Genomic DNA, 9,197 nt, shown 5'->3' on the forward strand with positions numbered 1-9,197 from the left:
TGCATCAAGCCCTGTTTGATGTTTGCATGCAGCAGAGGGTGCTCCTTGGCGGCGTGGGTGTGTGTGTGTGTGTGTGTGGGGGGGGGGGGGGGGGGGGGGCCTGGGTTTTGGTGGGGGCTGGATGGAGTGTGCATTGACCCCGCCTCCGTCATTTTAATGTTCTAACCTAGCCGGTTTTACATGTACTGTAGATGAATGTGGAATTCCTGTACTTACCTGTTGGAGTGTGTGAACCGCCACTGTGTTTTCTTACCTGTTGAACCTGTAAATATGTTGGATGTCATCCCTGGAGCTCCTGGAGTATTTTTACCTGTAAAAAGAATATAATCTGTTGTTAGGGTAATTGACTGTCTTACCGATGCTCACCAGAGGTTGGCGCTCTCTCATCTCCGGCGCTTCCTGGTGGGGACCCGGGGGGAGCGGAGTTACAGTTCAAAATTTGAGCGCAAACACCCTCCGCCCCCTCTTCTTCCACCGGCTCGCTGAGAGAAAGCAGAGGGAGATCGCCAACGCTCGTATATTCTTTTTCATATAAGTCTGCTTGAAGAAGGTTCATATAAGAACCGAAACGTCGCGATACTTATTGTATATATATAGTTATTATTATAATAAATTCGAGTGTTGTTGAAGCAAAGCCTCGTCTCTTCACACTTATAAGTATTATTATCATTATTAGACAAACGCCATACTACGGCACCTTTTATTTCATATTATAAATAAACCAATAGCTTTTTATTAATATATATATATATATATTAATATATATATATATATATTAATATATATATATATATATATATATTAATATATATATATATATATATATATATTAATATATGTATATACACCGGCTTATGAGTACAAGGGTAACCCTATGCGGGATGATTATGGAGACGATGACGGCTGGACTCGCATCAGCTACCGCCGCGGTCGCCTGCAGCATCGGCCTCCACAACCGCAGTCAGGATTATTATCCTCGCCGCTATCAACCACCGCGGAGAGATGGACCAAGCTACCAGAGGTAACCAGCGGAGCAACCGGCAGCACCCGACCGGCTCCTCCTTCAGCCGGCCTAGCTATCGGCGTCCCTTTAATCCGCCGCAAGCGAACGCCTCGCAGCCGCTACAGCAGAGTGGCTTCGCCTGGGATCGCCACCACCATTCTGACCGCAACGCTGCCCCCAGGTACTTTAACCACTCAAACGCAGGGGAGGGCATAATCAGTGGCAACCACACGGACAGCCACGCCAACAGTTACACCAACAACCCACCAGGGACGGCCCCCTACCTCAGAGGGTTCGGTCTGAGGACCCGGAATTCAGCCACAAGGTCCGCATCGTCCACCGATTGATTAAGGCTGCGCACCATATAAAGAACGTCTCTGGTCCAGACGCACCCCCAATGATCAGTAAGACCACTCTCAACCTGGCTACCTTGATCAAACCTGCCTCTCCCAACAGCGCCACCCAACTGTTGCTGGAGGGCAATGCAAAGAACTGGGAGTACACTGCTCTTATCATTCTGCAAAAGCACTATGAAAACTCCATGACAGCCAGTGCTCACAAGCTGAACCAGTTCCCCAGCCGGGACTGGCACAGCCCTTTTGAGGTGGCCTCCACTTGGGCCAGCAAAAACCTGGGCCGCAGGCTGAGGCCTGAGACCCTCCAGGGCGCGGAGGCATTCCTGACAGCCAACTTCAATGAGCAGCAGCCCTCACAGCCCAGAGTCGCAGCAGGAGCACATAACAGCCCTCTTCCTACTGAGGCCCGCCCCCCTGCCACCATTCAAGCACAGGTCCACACAGCCAAATCTGATGATAGGTGATTCTAACCTGTCCAGATTTCCCCCATTCCAGCATGATAACCTGCAGATTGACAGTTATCCAGGGGCGACCTTTCGCCACGCTGAGGCCATCCTCCACAAGGCCCTCAGCAACGCTGCAGTTGATACTGTGATCCTTGCTTTTGGGATTAACAGCAGGAACCAGAAGGTCCGCAGCACAACCATCCATCAGCTTCAGGGGGCTTTGAGGGTGGCGAAAAATAAATTTCCCCAGGACACCATCTTGGTCCCTGTCCTGAACTTTTCCAGCTCTCTTCCCCTGAAAGAGAAATCAAACCTGAGGATCCTGAACGAGCACATCACCACAAACTGTGATTACATCCCTCCACTCCCCAACCAGGACTTTAAGACTGAGAGGGATGGAGTTCACTGGACTCACCACACTGCCTGCAGCATGCTCGATCACTGGTTGAAACAGGTAAACTGAGTGTCCCCGATAGCCTGTTTCATCAGGAGGGGTTTAAAGTCATGGTTTTAGTCCAAAACAGCAAACTGACAATCCCCCAGCTGACTCTGCTTAACAGAGGTTTGTATTTTATTCCCACCAGGGGCAGTAACAAAAATATCAAACAACAAACGACATTAGATTTACAAAATTACCACAGGAGACTAAAAATTATGGATCATTACAACGACAAAGGAAGCTCAACCAAACAACCTTTTACTCCTGCATCCAATTGGGCTCCCCCTGATGTTAATGTAACCTGCTCGTGTGGCTTCTATCTCATAAAGAGATCTGTACTGACCCCAAAATAATATCTACAAAGGTGAGTCTTGTACCAAAAATCTTAGACTTACAACATCCAGCTCAGATTCATCACAAGGTTACTCAGATTCACTTTCAACAATCTACTAGGTTGGGAAGGAGATTGACAGTAGCAGGCTCTGTAAGAATAAAAGACCCCTCCAATCCACACCACACACAGATTTATGAAACAGAAATTTAGCTTTATGGAAACATCTTGTTCAGCTCAGTAGGAATACCTTTAAAGCAAAATAGAGAACTCAAACATATCACAAAAATAATTTAAACAAACCAAAATGAATGCAAAACAAACAATGAAATATTTCAATACCCCCAAAAGAAATTAAGAAAAGGAAAAGAAATTGTGGTACCACTTCACTATTTACTGGTTTCCAACCTTCAGTTCCTTAAGACGTCAATTTTAGTCAGTTTCTCTCGTGTATCTTGGGCCAAAGAACAAAAAACAACCTGAGTCTCAGGGGGAGAAAAGTAGCAAAATAATTAAAAAGGTGGCTCTCAGGTGAACTTCCTTTTGTTTTTTTTGTTCCTACCGCCCTCCTGGTACGGCAAACATCCACAACAGCAATGGCGTCCTGGACCACGATGGGGCAGTTCCTCAATTGGCACAGACAGAATTATCCCTAAAAAAAAAAATAAATAAACAGTCTGCACACAAGTATGCAGAACCGTTAGACTTCCACACTTCTTAAATGTCTAAATAAATAAAATAGTATTTTAACTAGTTAACCCATACATGAATTAAATAATTCCCCTTTTTCTTCACATATGGAATGAAACATGTAATAAATTGAATTATCATGTGCATATCTAGCTTTAAACATGAACCAAAAGCTTCAACATGAAAAATCCACAGCAATTCGTAACACATTATACACTGAATGGCATTACTCTGCATCACTCGCAGTTGAAGCAATGCTACTATATGCACTGTGCAGAGCCACTTTGGCGGCCGCGGACTGAATTAGCAGGCCGGAAAGGAAAAAAAGTGCTAAACATTCATGACATCATCACAATACTCAATACAAATAGGTCTCAAGCATCATTGAACACCATTAATCTACTATTCTGACTGGTTTTTTATTTTCCAACGCATTGAACCGCAACTATAGTGCTAATTGAGCTAAGCTAACTCACCAGAATAGTTCGAAAAGTCTGAAGAGACACTCCGACAAAGGCTCTCTTACAGCCCACTCCGACTCCTTCGAGGTAGGTACTGGGTTATGGTTCACCATTAACAGCAGCTCTTTCCAAATGCCTACGGAAAACTCTTTTTTCCTCTGCTAATTAGAAAGCAGCGTGCTTCACGGCAGCATGGAGTTTCTCCTGCCTTCTCCTTTTTCTCCCGGTCTTTCCTCTGTCCCACACCTTTGCTCTCACGAGAGCTGCAGGTGATATGTTCAGGACAAGCCCGAAATTTAAAGTATCGGACGATGCTACGATGCATTCAATGAACCCGATATTTCTGAGTGCTAGAAATATAATCAGGGTTACATTAATTTGCCCCAAAATCTCAAACACCTGATCCAATTGGACCTCACCTACTTTCAAAATCATTTCAAACCCCCTCGAATTAGGCTAAATTTAACCCCTGAAGAAAACACAGCCCTCCTAGAACTTAAACGGAATAAAAATATTATCATTAAACCAGCCGACAAAGGCAGTGTAGTGGTGGTGATGGACATGGGGCAGTATTTGTGGGAAGGATTCAAACAATTGAGAAATGAGAAATACTATTCCAAATTAAAGAAACCAATTTACTTAGATACATTAACCCAAATTGTCCCCATTTTCCAAAAACTATATGAGAAAAAATGTATTAATGCTAAACAAAGAAATTACCTGATTGGAGGTTTGGAGCCCAGACCCAGACTGTTCTACTTACTGCCCAAAATCCACAAAGAGCCAGCTAATTGGAGCAAACCATTCCAAATTCCCCCCGGGCGTCCTATTGTGTCTGACTGCAGCAGTGAGACCTATAGGTCAGCTGAATTCATAGACTACTATTTGAACCCATTGGCCACCAAACATTCAAGTTATATTAAAGATACATACGACTTCATAGATAAAGTTAAAAAGATTAATATCCCCACCAATTCGATACTGTTCACAATTGATGTGGACAGCTTATATACTAATATTGACATCCAAGAAGGCATACAATCAATTCGGAATATATTCTTCATATTTTATGACAAAAAAAGACCAGACAAAGAACTATTACAATTATTAGAGATTAATTTGACCAGAAACGATTTTGAATTTGACGGACAATACTTTCTACAAATAAAAGGCACAGCCATGGGCAAGAAATTTTCCCCTGCATATGCAGATATTTTTATGGCTGAATGGGAGACTGCTGCACTGGAGAAATGTGACAAGAAGCCCCTTCATTACTACAGGTACCTTGATGACATCTGGGGCATCTGGACCCATTCGCAGGATGATTTTCACACATTTTTAGACATTTTAAATAACCACAATCCCTCAATCAAACTAAAATCCACAACAGATAACAAGTCAATCAACTTTTTAAACACAACAACATTCAAAGGACCAAATTTTACTCACAACAATCAATTGGACATCAAAGTTTATTTCAAAGACACAGACACACATGCACTATTATATAAAACTAGTTTTCACCCAAAGCACACATTTGCAGGACTTGTTAAATCCCAGTTATTAAGATTCCACAGAATATGCACACAGACAGAGGACTTTAAACATGCCACTAAGGTGCTGTACCTTTCTTTGTCCACAAGAGGGTACTCACGCACTTTCCTTAGATCCTGCTTCAAAACCTTTCTCCAGTCCAATCCCATCCAGGTCTCAACTGCTCTTCCCTTCGTCACCACCTTTTCACCATCCACTGTAACCCTGGTGGGAAAAATTAAACACCATTTTAAGACTTATTTCACCAATTATAACCCTGAGCATGATTACAGAATCATTGCTGCATTCAGAAAGAACACCAACCTGAGAGACCACCTGGTCAGGGCAAAGGTCAAGCCTCGTGAGGTGGACAAGTCTGTCTCTAAGAGCACCTATTTCAGACAGCAAACCTGGGTAAATAACACCCAAACACAAAAGGTTTTCAAGATTCCTCCACGGTACAGTGTTTCCTCCAAAAATTGTGTTTATGTGATTGTGTGTAAGGTGTGTGGCATGAAGTATGTGGGTGAAACAGGGAGAACAATTCATTTGAGGTTTCAGGGCCACAGAGAAAACATAACCAAAAAACTTAATACTCACCGTCATGTGGTCCAACATTTTGTCTCCCACGGCTGGGAATCGGTTCAAGCCTCCGTGCTTGAGTGCAACCCGCACTGGACTGAGACCCAGAGGAGGAGAGCTGAGAGGGACTGGATCAACAAGTTGGGTACAACTCACCCACAGGGCCTCAACGAAAGGATGTTCTTCCGCCCATGATCCAGTCCTTCCACTCTGCTACCTGGAATTAGTGTGTGGTTAATACCCTTCCCATGGTCTTTTCCCCAAACCTAACCTCAGTTATAACCCGGCCCCTACCCCTAAAGGAGTAATTCTCCTTTTATAACCCTTCCCATGTCCACTTTCCTAACCCTAACCTCACTTATTACCCTGCCCTCACACTAAACCCTGTGTATTAAGGTATAGTTATGTGTATATATGCATGTTTTTGTATGGGGCGGGCACTTGGGGACAGGTGGGTGTGAGGTATATATGAGGGAGGGTACTAATAAAAACTAAAATCATAATAAAATATAATAATTTGGACTGGGATACGTGTGGCGGTGCAAGTGGATATGTAGAGTGATAGATGTATATGTATATATGTGTGTGTGGGTGTGTGGGGGGGGCGGTGCAGGCCTGGGTTTTGGCGGGGGCTGGATGGAGTGTGCATTGTTGTCTTTTTTAAGGCTCACTCTTATATTCTGCCCTTTTCAGAACTGGACTGGCGGATTTGGAACCCTAATGGCTCTTTTGCTCTCTTTTCCTCTCACATACACTGATTGGCTATGGGACACACCCCGGGACCTGATCAATCTCGGCGGGGCCTTCCTTGGGTGAGGGTGTCTAGTGATAATGGCCGAAACGCCCTGTGATCCCAAGGTCCACTACTGACGATGTGTACCCCCAAAATCACAGTTCCCATTTCACTCACCTCTGTTACAGGTCCACATAATATCACTATTATATTTCACACGTTCACTCTATCTCCTCTCCTCCTTTTCACTTCCCTCCTGTCTTGGAGGGAGTGGAGGTGGCAGAGTGTACAGCCTGGTAAGGCGGGGGAGTGGGATACAGTCCGGTCCGACACCCTCTCCCTGACTCTGTCTCCTCCGGTTCCTGTTCCACATGTGGATTGATGTGCATGTATGACTGTGTACATGGGCATTAATGCATATGTTCTTTCACCTAATTGGAGATGTCATGGTACTGGTCATTATAAGGCGACGAGGGCTGCGGATGACGTGCGACGGCCAGTGCCTTACCTTTGGCTCCCCATTTCAACTGGCTTGTCGTTGGATGAGTCAGGGGGGGTCATCGTGATAGAGTCTCTCACCTAACCCGACCCGATCCGTCCCAATCCCAACAGCAGCTTTTTCATGGTGGAGAAACAGAAGCGATGGAGTAATCTTTTACTGTCTTCAGGCCAAGTCCAGACTCCTCCTCCGAACCGACCCGATCCAACCCGATCCGGATAGGGAGGGAGAATCTCTACTATCTCTACTCTGTCCCCTCTGACAGAGTCGGACTCCTGGGTTCCTTCTATATCGTTTATTGTTAGCTTTTTATAAAAAGCTGTTATATCTTCATTTCTAAGTCGCTTTGGATAAAAGCGTCTGATAAATACAGAAACAGAATGGCGGGTTCCAAATATTTTATGTTCTAACCCAGAAAAGGCTTGCCTAACTTCTTTGAAAACCCTTTAAAATAAATTCTTTTTTTTTTTTTTCTTTTTTTTTTTTTTTTAAATTGGATACTTTCACTCAAAAATTTATTTGATACTTACACTTTAAACCAAAAAATATTATTTCATAATACCCTTTAAAATATATTTTTTTAAACCAATCTATTGGACATCTAAAAACAATTTGTTAAATATTAGCAGACCTTAGATAGGAATTTGTTAAATAAAAAATTAATTTGTTTTAATTAATCATAAATGTAATTACCTTATTAAAAGGATGTTGGTATTTATGAAAAAGAAGTTTATTTTGTTCGGTATTTGTAAAAATAAGTTAATGTTTTATGATATATGTTAAGTATAATTTGTGTAAAATTCATGTTTAATAGTTTAAAATTGTGAAAAACGATATATTTCATACCTACCGGAAAATACCGAAGGCCACAGCAAAGCCAAAGGGGGCAGAGACTTTTCTCTCTTGAACTCAGAAGAGAAGCATCTCTGTGAGAGAGAAAACGGTGTTTTACAAATAACCTGAAGAAGACATTGTGGAAATGTTGTTTTATTTTTCTGCACACCTTTCATTTCTAATAATTTAATTTTTGTTACTAAAAATTATCTCTAAATGTTAGACTCATTTATACATTTTTTTTTAAACTCACCTTTTATTTTAGTACTACTGTAGAGTGTATTTTGTAAATAAATAAATAAATCATGGATGGCTGGACGGAGGTGAATTACCGGAGACCCCTCCAGCGGCCCTTCCAGCAGCCTTGGGACTGGAGTTACGGGTGGCCCAAGGACTGGATGGACCGTGCACCTCCCGGGGGGAGAATGTCCCCTTCCCCAACTAAATTTAACCCTGATAAAATATATCTAGGACTATAAATATATGTATATATGCATGTGTATAAATGGGGGTTTTGTTTTTTGGTTGGGGCCGGATGGAGGGTGCCCCATCTCCATAATGGATGGCAGTGTCCATACATTTTTATGTTCTACCCCAATCGGGGTGGGATTATAGTCCTTTTTCTTTTCCGAAGAAGATCCAAAGGATCAAAACGTTGTCTGGAACACGTGGAATTTTATTTGGTATTTCCCCAAAACATTTTTGAATTTTCTTTTTTGGTTTTCTATAATTAGTTAAAAAAACAATGGAAAAGAAATAAAAAACTTAAACATTCCAACATTAAATAATTGTAATCATTCTATTTTCAGTTTTATTAATATACAACAAAGGCGAAATTACAAAACAAATTCATTGACCCAGTCTATGAAAAAATGCACAAGAAAACAAGTGTCAGAAAAGGCAGCCGACATCCAAAGAAGAGCTTTGGGATGTCCTTCAAGAAGCCTGGAGAACTATTCCTGAAGACTCCTTAAAGAAATGACAGAAAGCTTGTCTCAGAGGGTTCAGGCTGTGTTGGAGAATAAAGGAGCTCAGACCAGAGATTCACTTTAAAGCTGCTGAGAACTGAGAAAAACTCTGTATTTATCTTTATGTTTGAACATGTTTCCATCAAACACATACAAATATTCATTTGAACATATATTAAGCCAAATATAGATATTAAAATCAATATTAATATGAAATAAATAAATAAATGGTCTGTATGAGGAGGTGTGAACATTGAAGAGAAAATGTGATCAATAACTTCACTGAAAACAGGAGCAGCTGATTCAGAATCAGATTATCAAC

The sequence above is a fragment of the Leuresthes tenuis genome, unplaced genomic scaffold, assembly GCF_036924035.1.
Source record: "Leuresthes tenuis unplaced genomic scaffold, fLeuTen1.0.hap1 SCAF_1, whole genome shotgun sequence".
NCBI classification, from domain to species: Eukaryota; Metazoa; Chordata; class Actinopteri; order Atheriniformes; family Atherinopsidae; genus Leuresthes; species Leuresthes tenuis.